General features: G+C 43.0%; 1 protein-coding gene across 1 annotated transcript in view; it reads right to left on the bottom strand.

Annotated features, from left to right (window-relative positions):
• Positions 1–17,415, bottom strand: part of LOC310753699 (putative helicase senataxin) — a gene marked incomplete at its 3' end in the record, with an annotated part of 215,300 nt that overhangs the window by 164,442 nt on the left and 33,443 nt on the right. The window lies entirely within an intron of this gene.

Here is a 17,415-nt window from a genome sequence, read left to right as displayed (position 1 = left end):
TGTACTTATTATGCTGTAAAAATAAGGAGGGTGTTTTTTGTGGTTATAAAATAAATTGATTTTGAAGGGTTTTTTTTACAAAAAAAATATTACTTTTTTGGACAGGTTTAAGGTCTCTTTGAGCCTGAAATAACTCACACATTCGTGAGAATAGTTAAAATTGTACCCTCTGATGTTACAATGTCATCTGATGTATTAAAAAAATTAAGTTTTATTGATTATTTAATAAAAACAAAATACGTCTCAGAGCCCTTGTTCATTTTATTGTGTAAAACACTTTTGCAATGATATGGTCAAAGCTGTTTTGTTTCCCATACATGTAATATGGTCAATGATGCTGTTTTTTTAAAATAAATTTTATTGGATTTTACAATTTTATATTCAACCAAATAACACAATGTAACATTTGTCATATAAAAAACACACACAAAAAAAACCTTCCTCATGACTTCCCTCAACTTCCCCTTCCGGTTCTTTAAATATTTATTACTTCTGCTTAATTTTTGTCTTATTTTTATGATCTTATACCTCAATATTCTTAAATCCCCGTGACAGGGTGAGCTCCCGTTGCTCGGTCCCTGCTCCTGCCCACCTAGCAGTTTGAAAGCACGTCAAAGTGCAAGTAGATAAATAGGTACCGCTCCGGCAGGAAGGTAAACGGCGTTTCCGTGTGCTGCTCTGGTTCCCCAGAAGCGGCTTAGTCATGCTGGCCACATGGCCCAGAAGCTGTACGCCGGCTCCCTCAGCCAATAAAGCGAGATGAGCGCCGCAACCCCAGAGTCGGCCACGACTGGACCTAATGGTCAGGGGCCCCTTTACCTTTAATATATATGAGGCAATGTTATAATCGGAGGGGGGGTTAATGTTGCTGAACTGGATGCTTTTCTCATGGAGCAGCTACAACAAATGTACTATGGATAAATGAATGAGAGTTGCAGAAATTAATTAAATCAATCTGAAGAAGGTGCAACCAAATTGATTTCTGCTCCTTGGGGCTTATCCACACTTACCAAGTGCCAGTGGTTTATTTAAAAGGTGGTCCCTCACCTGGGTTACAAACAGAGGTGGTATAGAGGTGAATTCTAAATACATTACTTCTAAATACATTACTTGTGGTAAATCAGCCACCATAGCCATTAGAGGGCCGTGAAAATTTGTGTCCCAGGCTTTTTAGACTCATCTAAAAAGACTCCCCCTTCATGGATCACTGCCTTGCCATGGCGAAGGGGCTTGAATAACTCAGAGAAGCTATGAACTATGCCGAGCAGGGCACCCAAGATGAACAGGTCATAGTGGACAGGTTTGACCAAACGTGATCCACCTGGAGGAGGAACCGGCAAGCCACTCCAGTATCCCTGCCAAGAAAACTCCATGGACAAAGACAACAGGCATATAAAAGTTATGACGCTGGAAGATGAGCCCCTCAGGTCGGAAGGCGTCCAACATGCTACTGAGGAAGAGCGGAGGACAAGTACAAGTAGATTCAGAGCTGATGAAGCGGCTGGGCCAAAGCCGAAAGGACGCTCAGTTGCGGATATGCCTGGAAGCGAAAGGAAAGTCCAATGCTGTAAAGAAAAATATTGCATAGGAACCTGGAATGTAAGAACCATGAACCTGGGTAAGTTGGAGGTGGTTACAAATGAGATGGCAAGAATAAATATTGACATCCTGGGCATCAGTGAACTAAAATGGATGGGAATGGGCGAATTCAGTTCGGATGACCATCATATCTACTACTGTGGGCAAGAATCCCGTAAAAGAGGACTTCCGGGTTGGCGCCATCGCCGAATGGCGGACTCCCTCCGAGCTCCGGAGGGAGCCGGCTCGGCAGGGGCTGGGTTTTACCGCACCGGCGATGCGGGGACCCTTAGAAACCACGGCCACGGGGGCCGTGGACTTGGAGACTCGGCTAGCACCGCTAGCGCCCTCCCGACTCGTGAAGGAGCCTTTTTAAAGGCTACGGATCGGGTGCCGGGGAGAAGCGTGGTGCTTTGAGTCCTCTGCCATCCCTGCCGAGCGAAGCCGCATGCCATCCGGCGGAGAGCGCTGACTTCTTCCATTGAGAATTTGGACTTTTAACAACAACCCGTGAGTAAATTGGAAATCGGGTTTAAAAGAAGAAAAATTTTTGGGATTTGAGACGAGCGGGGGGGGATCTAAAAAGGAAGTCAGTCCCCCTCCCTATTGTAGACATTTTAAAACAAGGATTGGGAAGCCAAGGCCCAAAAAGAACGGTATCTTTGCTAAATTAAGAATTCCATGATGGGAAAGTACAAGAATTGTGCTGGAGGAAGAATTGAAGGAGAAGGAAAATGCACCCCCCTCCCTGGGAACCGGGGCGATTGAGGAGTGAGCCTGGTGAAAAGAGCCGGTGATTTTGACAGCTGTCAAAGTAGCTGTCAAAGTCGGAATATTAAAGAGGATTTTATTACAAGGACCTTGCTGGTCAAATTTGTTACAACTTGATATAATTTGTTAAGACTTGAATACAAAATGGCGAAAATACGGAGAACAATCGGATTTTTGGAAACAAAGTTACAACAACCCCCCTAGAGGAGTTTCGGGACATTACAAAGATGGGCGTAAGCCGGGAAAAATACAACACTCCGGAATTTCACAGAACTGGTTATCTCCTGGGAAAGCTGCAAAACGGAAACTGAATCTTGTCTACAGGGTGTTTAGACTAAAAGGAGACAACAGAATACCTTACTGAAGAAGGAAGGGACTGAACGCAAGTTTTTGTTCCTGAATAACAACAACCCATGTAGAGTTACTAAACTTCTGAATAAGAAAGTTTTAGCAGCGGAACAAGAGGAAGCTGGACTATAACCTTGAAAGAACAATGGGGGGAATTTTATAATTTGATATTTTTAAAGATTTAGGAATTAATTTTTAAAGAAAGTAATCCTAGAAATGGGAAATAATTCTGCAAGGAGTTGGGGGAAAAATGGGATTGATGGACTTAAGATTTCCAGGCTGGAAACATAGATTGGAGGATAAGGGAAATTAAACCGGGGAAGGGGAGGGAGAATTAGAATCCAAAGGCTTGCAACTATTTTCTGAATTGGTTTTCTTTTTTCTAATATATTTTTTATTTTTTTATACTTTTATTCTGTGTGCTTTTACTTTAATGGGAAAAAAGGGGGACATTGTGGAAAGAAAAGGGGGTGGGCTATGGGGAGAGATCTTTTGCTTTTTTTTTTATCAAGGGTGTTGCATAAGGTTTGTATAAATTTAAATTTGAACAATGGGGTATATAAATTGTGCTTTAAATCAGAAATAGAACTTGTGGAAACAACAATATGAAAGGGGAATACGGTAGGGGTGGGGGAAGGGGGGAGTCCCAGAAAGTGGATGTTTGAAAATAAGGTTCTGAATGTATCTTCATAATTTCTTTTCTTCTCTTTCTGTATTTTGGAAACTTCAATAAATATTATTTAAAAAAAAAAAAGAATCCCGTAAAAGAAATGGAGTGGCCCTCATAGTCAACAAAAGAGTGGCAAAAGCTGTACTGGGATGCAATCTCAAAAATGATAGAATGATCTCAATACGAATCCAAGGCAGACCTTTTAACATCACAGTAATCCAAGTTTATGCACCAACTACTGGTGCTGAAGAAACTGAAATTGAGCAATTCTATGAAGATTTACAACACCTTATAGAAGTGACACCAAAGAAGGATGTTCTTCTCATTATAGGGGATTGGAATGCTAAAGTAGGGAATCAAGAGATAAAAGGAACAACTGGCAAGTTTGGCCTTGGAGATCAAAACGAAGCAGGGCAAAGGCTAATAGAGTTCTGTCAAGAGAACAAGCTGGTCATCACAAACACGCTTTTCCAAGAACACAAGAGACGACTCTACACGTGGACATCACCAGATGGGCAGCATCGAAATCAGATTGATTATATTCTCTGCAGCCAAAGATGGAGAAGCTCTATACAGTCAGCAAAAACAACAACAAAAAGACTCACTCATTCCTGTGATCCAATGCAAGACTGTTAAGTAAGTAAACACTATATTTTAAGTTTACTTTATAAGATTATAAGTTGTTACCCTATTCTTTTTTTAAGAGGGAAACCAAAGGGAAGACAGTTTATAAGCTGGAATTGCTCAGAAGAGATAAGGTTTTGCAGCCTAGTTCCAAAGCTTCTACATTTTGCTGCCAAATACGGGGTTTTAATACTCTGCTTAACCCACACACAGGCGATTGGACGGATAAATTGTAATAAGTATTTCCTTTCTATATAATGTATAATATAATTATAATACATATAATGGGGTGGAGAACTGACTTGATGCTGAATTCATGGGCAACTTGTAACCCCTGCAAGTCTTCCATGCTGCCTACTGCAGGTGATTTTGCCTGACTGCAAAAATTTGCTGCCTGTGGAGGAGAAGTGTCTGGGTGTGTAGAGCAGGAGTATTAACCATGTATTACCGGATGATGTTTTACAGCACCAACTTTCTGCTTTTTTCCCATTTGTCTTATGCTTTTACAGTGATTGTTTTGCCGCAATGCCACTCTTAAGTGGTTTTCAACTTTACTTTTCATGTTAGCCGTTTTCATTCCAGAACAATGCCCGTCTTGTTTTGGAAATTGGGGAGAACTGAACTTTGGTTTAATTAATTTTGAAAAGGTGAAGGCTGCCAAAACACATCCAACTTTTGACTTGATAGGATTTCTAACAACCAGCAAATTTCTGCCAAACAGTATTGTCAGAGCTGCCCGAGGTCCCAGCTCACAAAGGACCAACGCCGCTTCGCTGTTAAGTACGAAAGTCTTTATTGAAGTTCAGTTTCACTTCCAGAGCCGCAGCGTGCAGCTCTATGTCTCAAACTTTAGACCGCTGATGCTCCGTCTGAATCTCCTCCCCCCAGACACCAGTTTAAGACTCTAGCCTTGCTCCACCTCTTCCTCTGTTCTTTCCGCCTCTGGTTCCGCCTGTCCGTCGGGGTCTCACCCTTTCTAGACTCTTCTGACGCTGAATCCCCTGAGCCTTCCCGCTCCCTTCGGCGGGCTTTAGGAGCTGGTTCCCAATCCGGGTCTCCTGCTGTCCCCCGCGCCTGTACATTTGAACTTGGCTCGCGCGCCCAGCCAGCAACTTTCCTCCTGACCGTTTCACTGCTGCTGTCACTGCTTCCCCCTTCGGGGAGGCTAGCTGCAACTGACCTCCCCTCCGTTCCCCCACTCTCCGATGGAGGCGTGGTCAGCCCTGACTCATCTTCTCTCCCCGCTGGAGGAGACGCTGGTCCTGACACATGTGACTCTTCCCCCCCACTACGCTCTGGTGGGGAAACTGGTCCTGATCCCCCGCTGCTGCTTTGGGGTTCCCCGCTGGCTCCTTGTTTCTGGTGCGTCCCCCCTGAGACCCCCCTTGCCCTGACCATCGGCGCCCCCTTCTGGGAATCTTCTGATTCGCTGGAGAAGCTCATGGAATCTCTCGGGTCACTGTCATACTCCCCTACGCTGCCCTCGGATCCTTCCCCTTCGCTCTCCATTTCCTCTCTCCCCTGTGCTCCTGCTCCCGAGCCCCTGACAAGTATCCATATTTATTTCTCACAGCGGTTTAGCTAACTGCTCTGTGAGGGGGATAAGGGAGGGAGGGGTGGTGGTCAGCTGTATGGGAAAGGCAAAGGGGTGGTAGCCGTGTGTGTGTGTGTGTACACATACACACATGGATTCTAGAAGATGCCACAGAATTTTCCATAATGGACCATACACTATTTAACAGGACATGAAGGGTGAATCTGGCGCCAGGTCAATGAGGAAAGTTGAAGGTAGAAAGCTTGAAAAGAACTCACTTGAGATTCAGAGCTGTACCGTATTGGCCCGAATATAAGCCGCACCCGCAAATAAGCTGCACCTTTAAAATTGAAGGGTGGGGGGAGAGGAAAAAAGACAATACCCGGGCTGCTTCCTGGGGGGGGGGAGCCACGCTGCTTTGTGGACGATGTAAAGTCGTGAATATAAGCCACACTTTAACTTTAACTGATCAGGATGCCCTTGAGTCCATCATCCAAGTCGTTGATAAAGATGTTGAATAAGACCGGGCCCAAGACAGAACCCTGTGGCACCCCACTAGTCACTCTTCTCCAGGATGAAGAGGAACCATTGATGAGCACCCTTTGGGTTCGGTCATTCAGCCAGTTACAAATCCACTGAGTGGTAGCATAGTCAAGACCGCATTTTACCAGCTTCTTTACAAGAATATCATGGGGCACCTTGTCAAATGCCTTGCTGAAATCAAGGTAGGCTACATCCACTGCGTTCCCTTCATCTACCAGGCTTGTAATTCTGTCAAAAAACGAGATCAGGTTAGTCTGACATGACTTATTTTTCAGAAATTCATGCTGACTATTGGTGATCACAGCATTCCTTTCTAGGTGCTCACAGACTGTTTGCTTAATGATCTGCTCCAGAATCTTCCCTGGTATTGATGTCAGACTGACTGGGCGGTAATTATTTGGGTCCTCTCTTTTCCCCTTTTTGAAGATAGGGACAACATTTGCCCTCCTCCAGTCTGCCGGGACTTTGCCTGTTCTCCAGGAATTCTCAAAGATGACTGCCAGTGGTTCTGAGATCACATCTGCCAGTTCTTTTAATACTCTTGGATGCAGTTCACCTGGCCCTGGAGACTTGAATACATCTAAACTAGCCAAGTATTCTTGTACTATCTCCTTAGTTATTCTGGGCTGTGTTTCCTCTGCTGAATCATTTGCTCCAAATTCTTCAGGTCGGGCATTGTTTTCTTTATCGGAGAAGACTGAGGCAAAGAAGGCATTGAGGATGTCAGGGAACTGCCATCGGAACTAGCGGAGGAGGCGAGGCTCCACAGCGATGCTGGAGAGGGGCTAAGCAGGGAGAGAGGCAGGTCTCCGGCCGGGGAAGAAAATCAGCGCAACACCAGGGATAGAGGGGGGCCGATGGGGGAAGCAGAGAGGAGGCTCCAGGACTCTTCGCAGCAGACCAGCGAGGAGAGCACAGGTCCTCCGCTGCCCACACCCACCCTGCGCAGAAGACTTCCGCGCAGGGAAAGTAGGCGGCGACTTGGCGTCAAAGAACTTCTTTGCTGGAAGAGGTTCAAGAAACGACCACTGACGAATTCTGCCAGCGACTGAACAGCCACGGAGTGGATGACTATCCAGCGAGAAACGGTTTAACCAGGCAACCTAGCCCAGAGCGGCGGTAACTTACGCACAAGCAACCCCTAAAGCCATTACAGAGGAGTTCAGCCCTTTCTGTGCCCCCTGTTTGCATTTCACCATCTTCTCCTCTGAGTGACCCCACTGTTTCTTTGTTCTTCCTTTTGCTACGAACATACCCATAAAAGCCTTTTTTGTTGCTTTTAACCTCTCTAGCAAGCCTGAGTTCATTCTGTGCTTTAGCTTTTCTGACTTTGTGTCTACACGTGCTGGCTATTTGTTTGAATTCCTCTTTGGTGGTTTCCCCCCTTTTCCATTTTTTGTACACATCCTTTTTTAATCTTAACTCAGTTAAAAGTTCTTTAGATAGCCACCCTGGCTTCTTTAGGCACCTTCCATGTTTCCGTCTCATTGGTATTGCCTGAAGTTGTGCTTTTACTATCTCCCTCTTAACAAACTCCCAGCCATCATGAACTCCCTTTCCTTTTAGTATTACTGTCCATGGGATCTCACCCAGCACTTCCCTAAGTTTTATGAAGTCGGCTTTCTTAAAGTCAAGAAATTGAGTCCTAGTATGCTTGGCTGCTCCTTTCCGCTGTATAATAAACTTCAGAAGAGCATGATCACTCGTGCCTAATGATCCTTCCACTTCTACCCCACTAACCAGGTCATCAACATTGGTTAGGACCAGATCTAAAATGGCTGTTCCTCTTGTTGCTTCTCCCACTTTCTGGACAATGAAGTTGTCTGCAAGGCCAGTGAGGAATCTGTTTGACCTTATGCTCTTGGCTGAGTTTGACATCCAACAAATATCCGGGTAATTGAAGTCCCCCATTACTACTATCTCCCTTCCTTTTGCATGCTTGGCCATCTGTTCCAGGAAGGCATCACCTATGTCCTCCGTTTGGCTTGGGGATCTATAGTAAACTCCCACAATGAGGTCACTGTTATTCTTCTCTCCCTTAATTTTGACCCAAATGCTCTCACTTTGGCTTTGAGGTTCTAAATCTTGGATCTCTTCACAGGTATACACATCCCTGACATATAACGCCACTCCTCCTCCTTTCTTGTCTGGTCTGTTTCTCTGAAATAGATTGTATCCCTCCATTATTACATTCCAATTGTGGGACTTATCCCACCAGGTTTCAGTGATGCCTATTATGTCATATTTAGTTTGCTGTACCAAGAGCTCAAGCTCATCTTGTTTATTTCCCATGCTTTGCGCATTAGTGTACAGACATTGAAGTCCATTAATCATTCCCCCGTGTCTCTTATTTAAGGATTTTTTCCTCCCACCACTAGGTCTGCGTGCTGTTTGCTCCATTTGGTCTATGACATTTGGATGATCATCTTCATCAATTGATAGACTCCTACCTTCAGGAGCACTGTCTCCCTCCCCCACATTAGTCAGTTTAAAGCCCTCCTGATGAGGTTTCTGCGATTTTTGGCAAAAAACATTCCTCCCAACCGTTGTGAGGTGCAGCCCATCGCTTGCCAGAAGTCCATCTTCAAGAAACTGCAGTCCGTGATCTAAGAATCCAAACCGTTCCTGTTTACACCATTTGCGAAGCCAGCTGTTCACTTCCACTATTTTTCCCTCTCTCCCTGGGCCACGTCGTTCAACTGGGAGGACAGATGAGATGACAATTTGTGCATTTAATTGCTTCAATTTCCTGCCCAGAGCCTCGTAGTCTCTTTTGATCTTCTGGAGGCTATTGCTTGCAGTGTCATTGGTTCCCACATGAACCAAGAGAAAGGGGTATTTGTCTTGATATTTGAATTTTTATTGATTTACAAATAAAAGATAAACAAAAAATAAGAAGAAAATAAAAAGAAAAGAAGAAAGAAAAAAAAATAGTACACGTTACATGTTTCACATCAGATATTTCACATTTCCATCTCTTATAAGACTTCCTTCAGCTTGTCCGTAAATCATTCGTGGTAATAATTAAGATTACGCATTTCCTAGCTTATATTGACAATATATATCTCTCTCTCTTCTATTCCCTTTAGTCAATAACTCTTCGTCTTTCACAATGCTTCTTTAAATCCCCTTAACGTTGTTTGTCCCTCACTTATATATTCCAGGTAATCTACATATTTTCCCCAATCCTTAATGAACTTTTGGTCTCTTAAATATCTAATCTTTCCTGTCAATTTATCCAACTCCGCGTAGTCTAATAATTTTGCTCTCCACTCATCCACCGTTGGTATTTCCTGCTGTTTCCACTTCTGGGCTAGCGTTACCCTTGCTGCTGTAACCGCGTAGTACACAAATTTACAATCCTTCTTTTGTATCTCGTTCCCTAGTATCCCCAATAGGAAGATTTCTGGTTTCTTTAAAAACGTATATTTTAGGATCTTCTTGAGTTCAATATATATTTTTTCCCAGAATTCTTTCACTTTTCTACACTCCCACCACATGTGGTAAAAGGAGCCTTCCTTGTCTTTGCATTTCCAGCACTTATTACAAACCTTGTACATTTTCGATAATTTTATAGGTGTTATATACCACCTATAAAACATCTTCATGACATTTTCTTTTATTGTCGTACATGCTGTAAAGTTTAATCCATCTTTCCACAGTTTTTCCCAATCTTCAAATTGTATACTATGGCCCACATCTCTAGCCCAGTGAATCATAACGGACTTGACTTCCTCATCTACTAAATTCCAATCTAACAACATCTTATACATTTTAGATAAAGTTTTCACATCATTGTCTATAATTTCCGTCTGAAATTTAGAGTCTTTATCCACATATCCTCTTTCTTTGCTGTCTTTTTTAAACATTGCATTTATTTGGAAATACTGTAGCCAATCAAATACTAGTTCTTTAACCTGCCCATAAGGTTTCAATCTCCATTTCCCACCTTCTTTAATTAATAATTGGCTGTATGTTACCCAGTTACTTCTCATATTAATCTTTTTCACACTTAACACTTCAAGAGGTGATAACCAGTGTGGAACTTTAGGCTCCAACAGGTTTTTGTACCTTTCCCATATTTCAATTAGTGGACCTCGAAAGATGTGGTTTTCGAATCCCTTATGTACTTTCCTTTTTCCGTGCCACAAGTAGGTGTGCCAACCGAACCTGTTGTCGAAACCCTCCAGATCTAGCAATTCATTGTTCACTAACTTGACCCAGTCTTTCAGCCAGCAAAGACATGATGCCTCATAGTATAATTTCAAATCTGGCAGGGCAAAACCTCCTCTTTCTCTTATATCTGTTAACAGTTTAAATTGAATTCTCGGTTTTTTGCCCTGCCAAATATATCTTGAGAGCACCCTTTGCCACTCCTTAAAGACTCCATTCCCCTTAATTATTGGAATGGTCTGAAATAGCAACAACAACCTTGGTAGCACATTCATCTTAATTGTGTTAATCCTTCCCCAAAATGACAGTTTTAGTCTTCCCCACACTTCTAGGTCCTTTCTGATTTCTTTCCACACTGTTTCATAATTGTTCTTATATAAGTCTATATTTTTAGGGGTTACCCAAATTCCAAGATATTTAACTTTTTTAACCACCTCTGTCTGTGACTGTTGTTGAATTGTTTCTATTACCCTCTGATCCATATTTTTGGCTATCATTTTCGTTTTCTTCTTATTTAGTTTGAAGCCTGCCACATCTCCGAACAGATCTATTTCCTTTAAGATTTCTTCAATTGTAGCTATGGGATCTTCAGTCATTATTACCAAGTCGTCTGCGAATGCTTTAATTTTGTACTCATTATGACCGATTGTTACTCCTTTTATTTTTTTGTTTTGCCTAATTGAATTCAGAAGGACTTCTAGCACCGTTATAAATAGAAGTGGGGAAAGTGGGCAACCCTGTCTCGTTCCCTTCTGTATCTTTATTTCTTCCGTTACTACATTATTTATGATCAATTTAGCTTTCTGCTCCCTATAAATTGCTTTTATCCCATTAAAAAAATCTTTGCCCACTTCCATATATTCCAAATTTTTCAACATAAAGTCCCATGCCACATTATCAAATGCTTTCTCTGCGTCCACAAACATCATTATAGCTTGTTTGTCATACCTGGCAGACAGATATTCTAACATATTAATTATGTTCCTTATATTGTCTCTCATCTGCCTGCCAGGAAGAAAACCCGCTTGGTCTCTGTGGATAATTTCTGATAACAAAATCTTCATCCTCCTCGCCAGAACTCCTGCAAAGATTTTGTAATCTATATTCAGCAGTGAAATCGGTCTATAATTTTTGACTTGGGTTGGATCTGCATCTTGTTTTGGAATAAATGTAACATATGCCTCTTTCCATGTTTCCGGAATTTCTTCTTCTCTTAGGATGTTATTCATAACCTCCTTCAATGGGTTCACCAAGATGGATTTCATCTCTTTGTAATAACCCGCAGTGAATCCATCAGGTCCTGGGGCTTTTCCTCTCTTCAATTCTTTGATTACTTCTACTATCTCTTCTGTTTCAATAGGAGCATTCAATTGTTGTTTTTTATCTGTTGGTATTTTCTGCACCCTTTTATCCTTCAGAAATCTCTCTATTCTCCTCAAGTTGTTTCTCTCCTTGTTTTTGTAAAGGCTTCTATAGTAGTCCAAGAATTCTTTCCTGATTCCTTTTGGATCGCTTATTTCTTCTCCCTCTACTGTAATTTTATTTATTGTGCTCTGTTCTTTCCTTTTTTTGATTTGCCACGCAAGCCACTTGCCTGGTTTGTTTGAGAATTCAAAGTTCCTTTGTCTTAATCTTTTAATATTCCATTCCACCTCTCTATTTATTATTGTGGCAAACTGGGCTTGTAAGATTTTGATCTTTTCTTTTATTTTCCGACAGTTAGGTTTCTTAATTAGTTTTTGTTCATTGTCCATTATCTGCTTTAAAATTTCCTCTTTTCCTCTCTCTCTATTCCTGTTTTTAATTGCATTCTGCTGAATGAAGTAACCTCTTATTACGGCCTTGCTCGCGTCCCAAACCACTTTACTCTTTGTTCCTTTATCACAATTATCAGCAAAATAATCTGTTAGCTTCTTCTGTGCATTTTCTACAATTTTTTGATCGTCTAAAAGATATTCATTTAATCTCCATCTAAAAGCTCTTTTCTCAAAACTCTCCAACTCAAATTCAATCGGATTATGGTCTGAAATTACTTTGGGTCTAATTTCTATTTGTTTGGTTCTTGGTGTCAATTCATTTGAAATCCAGACCTGATCTAACCGTGACAGCGACTGGTTTGGTTCCGAATAGAAAGTGAATTGTTTATCCAACGGGTGTCTAAACCGCCAGATATCTATCAGGTTACAATTTTTTACCATTGAAAAAAAAGATTTTGGTAATTTCCCTTCTTTGCTTGCTCCTTCTCTCCGTCTATCCATTTCTAAGGAAACCACCCCGTTCATATCTCCCATTAAAATAATTTTCTGATCCATGTACTCGAGTAATTTCTCTTCTAGGTTTTCGAAGAATTCAGTTTTGTTACCATTTGGTGCATAGACCCCCACTACGACCAGATTTTCTCCTTGCCAATTGATTCGAATCGCAATCATCCTTCCCTCATCATCCTTAAAGATTTGTTTGGCTTCAATCTTATTTTTAACATACAATACCACCCCTCTTTTCTTTTCTTTATCTGAAGATTCAAATTCATTCCCTAATCTTTTGTTAATTAGAATTTTTTTGTGTCTTCTAGCCACGTGCGTTTCTTGCAAACAAATAATATCCAAATTTTTCTTTTTCAAAAATTGTTCAATTTTATTCCTCTTTTTTTTTATTATTCATCCCATTAATATTCCAGTTCCAAATTTTTAACCCCATGGTGCCCACCATTTGCGTGAGTTTCCTTTTCTTTATAAATTCGCCGAGTCTCCTTCTTCCTCCTCTTCTTCCTCCTCCGTCTGTCTTCCACTCCTTTCTTCTTCTTCCTCCGTTTTTGGTTCTCCTGGTGATCCTCCCTCCGCTCCCTTAGCTCCATTCACCTCTGATCTTAATTCCTTATATTTCCTCAAAAATTTCCCTGTTTCTTCTAAATTTGACAACCTGTGTCTCTTACTTCTATACACAAATGATATTCCTTCCGGGAACTCCCATCTAAATTCAATTTTGTTTTTCTTCAGTGTCTGTACCAGTGATTTATAAGAATCTCTTCGTTTAAGTAATCTAATTGGGATATCTTTAAAAATAATTATGTAGTTCCCATCTATGTTCAGCCTCTTTTCCCTGTTTTTTCCTAATATTCTGTTTCTCATTTCTTTATCCTTAAATGTAATCAGACAATCTCCTGTAAATTTCTTTGCTTTTGTAGTATTCACACGCATTCTAAATGCATTCTGCACATTTTTGGCCATTTCTTCTATTGGTATATCCATCCATTCCGCCAATTCTGCTATCAGCCTCTCTTTGATGTTTTCACCTTGTATCTCTGGCACAGCTCTGAGCCTCAAGTTCACTTCCCTCTGTCGGAGTTCATTCATCGCAATAACATCTTTCATCTCTTCCTGTGCTTTATTTAAGTCCATCATTTCTGCTTTGATCTTTTCTTCCTCCCGTTTAATATCTTTTAATTCCATTCTTGTCTTTTTTAACCCTTCCTCTGCATGTTGAGTTCTCCTAAATACTTCTTTTATTTGACCTTTCAACTCACTAACTGTTTCGTCCATTTTTTTATCCATTTTTTCAATTTTATTATCTACCTGCTCTAGTTTGGACTCTAAGTTTTTCTCACTCTGTTTAATTTCCGCAAACATCCTTAAGATATCTGCCTTAAAATCCGTCTCTTGTTTAGATCCTTTCCTCTCACCAGGAGTCCCTCCATTTGGTCCTTTCTTCACTGTATGAGACATCTTATACTCTTATAATTCCCCTTTCCCCGTGCAGTACCCTCCTCCTCTTCCCCCCCGCCAGAATTATTCGCTTTAACCCTCTTAAATTATACAGTTTCCGTTTTACAAATTCTCCAATTCTAGTTCTTTTGCATTGCCCTTCTTATCTATATGTAATCATCAATAATAATATTTCTCCCCTTATATATATTTCAAACAGTCAATACAAAGTTCTTATTGTAGAGTCTTCTTGCCTCCACACAAATTGCGCCACTGCAGGGGGTTCTTCTTGCCTCCAATCAGGCTAATCCACACAAATGGGTAGGGGGGACACAAAAATAGCGAAGATAAAAGGTAACAAAAAAAGAAAAGGCGATGAGAAGGAAAGAAGGCTAAAAGCCAAGTTGTGCAATCTCAGTCCCACCACTAGGTGTCACCAAGTCCCTTTAATATAGCATTGTTTCCAATAATGTAGCCGTATCTTATTTCTCTGGCAACTTAGTTTCTCATACAAATCAAAAATTCCAAAAAGAAGAAGAAAGGGGGTAATATCTACAGGAAATCCAACGTACAGCTAATTTCCACAGCCAGTATTAATGTAGTTAACCCTTTTTTAAACTTTCCTCCACGCGCCTCTATCCTCAGTTCTTAATGGCGTCGGAGCCTTCTCTTCCGGTTTCACTGTCCTTTACACTTTAAAGACAAGGTGGAGAAGTACTCCTTTCTCACATTCAAACCCTCCTTTTCCTCAAGGACTCACAGTTCCAACCATTCGCCCCTGGTCCCCCTTCTCTTCCACAATCCTCTTGGTATAAAGTATCTACATAAAACGTTGCTTTTAAGGAAAATTCAGAAAGGGGAAACAGAGTGTCGCTATGGCAACTCACTTTCACTTTCCCCAGCACTGGAATCTCGCTGCGTCAGAGTTGATTTCGGATTCGGCTGAACCCCGGTTACTTCTCTTATTGCTCCATGACTTCCTTGTTGTTATAACCATAAAATTCCAAATTCTTTGAGGTCGGAGTCCTTTAATTTGGGAGCGCAGCGCTTTCTCGGCAAGCTCGGGGCTTCGCTACTTGAAGGTGGATAATGGCTTCCCTCGACCTGCCAATCTGCTCCGCCGTTCTCTTCACTTCTTCTGAAGCTACCTGACGGCCGGGTTGATCGCTTCTGGTCGTGCCGGGAACCGGACCTTCTGGACACCCTCCAGAAGTGTTTTTTGGGGGCCTCCACGCCCTGAAGCCCCCCTAATCCTTCAAAATAGCCCGGGATCTCCCTCTCGGTAAGATCCCCACTTGCTGTGAGATCGCGCTGCGTCGGAAGTCTCGAGAAAGGGGTATTTGTCAGTGGGTTTTATGATTCCTTGCAGTCGTTCAGTTACATCTTGGATCTTAGCCCCGGGGAGACAGCACACTTCCCGAGACATCTTGTCAGGCCCACAGATCACTGCTTCTGTTCCCCTCAGTAGGGAATCCCCTATCACCACTACACGCCTCCTCTTAGGTCTGGTCGGGGTTCTTCCGTGAGCTGTCCGTTCCAAGGTCGCCTGCACATTCCCTGAGGACTGACTTTGCTGCTTGTCTTCGTATACCTGATCGACTGTAATGAGGGAGAGATCCTCAAATGGAGTCTGCTCTTTGTCTTCCATGCTAGGGGAGAGGACCTCAAAGCGATTGTGTATTTCTAAACAATCAGAGCGACCCCTGGGCCTCCTACTTCTTTGTGTCACGTTTCTCCATATATCTGGCTCCTGTGTTGGTGAACTAGCCTTCTTCTCAGGGGAGTCCCCTGTCTCCTCCTTGGTGGAGACGGTGTGCTCTGTTGCTTCCAAGAAGAGCTCCAGCTCTCTAATTCTTTGGAGCGTAGCTACACGTTCCTCCAGTTGCTGGACTTTGTCTTCTAAGAGGGCAATCAACATGCAATTGCTGCAGGTAAAGCTGCCTGCAACCTTTGGCAAGATGGCAAACATTGCGCAGGAACCGCAGGCGACTGCAGCTGTTCCCTCACCCTCCATCTTGAGAACGTGTCGTTGGGGGTGACTACAGTGGTCCTCCATCATAAAAAGCGTGAAGACAGGACAAATAACTCCCCCCCAAAAAAACCTAGGTCTCCCCCAACAAGCGTTTGAGACTAGCTCCCCTAAATCTAAAAGATGGATCAAACTGCGCGTGCCGCTAGGCACACACACACAAGAAAACCCTTTTTGCTCCTTCTTCAGCTGCTGCCCTGCAAGCTCTGATAAGCTCCTCCCACAGCTAATCACCTGCCTCAACAGAAACCCTGCCCCCTCTGACCTTTGCACAGGGAGAGCAGCTAATCAGCCACAAAGAAACACACACACGAGAAAACCCTTTTTGCTCCTTCTTCAGCTGCTGCCCTGCAAGCTCTGATAAGCTCCTCCCACAGCTAATCACCTGCCTCAACAGAAACCCTGCCCCCTCTGACCTTTGCACAGCTCCCTGTGCAGCTAATCAGCCACAAAGAAACACACACACGAGAAAACCCTTTTTGCTCCTTCTTCAGCTGCTGCCCTGCAAGCTCTCGTGGGAGGGCATTCCACTGGGCGGGCGCCACTACCGAGAAGGCCCTCTGCCTGGTTCCCTGTAGCTTTGCCTCTCGCAATGAGGGAACCGCCAGAAGGCCCTCGGCGCTGGACCTCAGCGTCCGGGCAGAACGATGGGGGTGGAGACGCTCCTTCAGGTATACTGGACCGAGGCCGTTTAGGGCTTTAAAGGTCAGCACCAACACTTTGAATTGTGCTCGGAAACGTACTGGGAGCCAATGTAGGTCTTTCAAGACCGGTTTTATTTGGTCTCGGCGGCCACTCCCAGTCACCAGTCTAGCTGCTGCATTCTGGATTTGTTGTAGTTTCCGGGTCACCATCAAAGGTAGCCCCACATAGAGCATATTGCAGTAGTCCAAGCAGGAGATAACTAGAGCATGCATCACTCTTGCAAGACAGTCCACAGGCAGATAGGGTCTCAGCCTACGTACCAGATGGAGCTGGTAAACAGCTGCCCTGGACACAGATTTGACCTGTGCCTCCATGAACAGCTGGGAGTCCAAAATGACTCCCAGGCTGCGCACCTGGTCCTTCAGGGGCACAGTTACCCCATTCAGACCAGGGAATCCTCCACACCTGCCCGCCTCCTGTCCCCCAAAAACAGTACTTCTGTCTTGTCAGGATTCAACCTCAATCTGTTAGCTGCCATCCATCCTCCAACCGCCTCCAGACACTCACACAGGACCTTCACCGCCTTCACTGGTTCTGATTTAAAAGAGAGGTAGAGCTGGGTATCATCTGCATACTGATGCAAATTTCATACTGATGCAATTAAAGGAATTACCCTGGGCCAAAAGGCTTTCAAAGTGAAAGCCTTTGCAGATGATTTAATCATTACAGTAGAAGACCCAAAATCGAGTATACCTAAAGCGTTGGAAAAAATATCAGCATTTGGTGAGGTTTCTGGATT

Source organism: Podarcis filfolensis (assembly GCF_964270895.1).
Source record: "Podarcis filfolensis genome assembly, chromosome: W".
Lineage (NCBI taxonomy): Eukaryota > Metazoa > Chordata > Lepidosauria > Squamata > Lacertidae > Podarcis > Podarcis filfolensis.
This window is presented reverse-complemented; position numbering and strand designations above follow the sequence as displayed.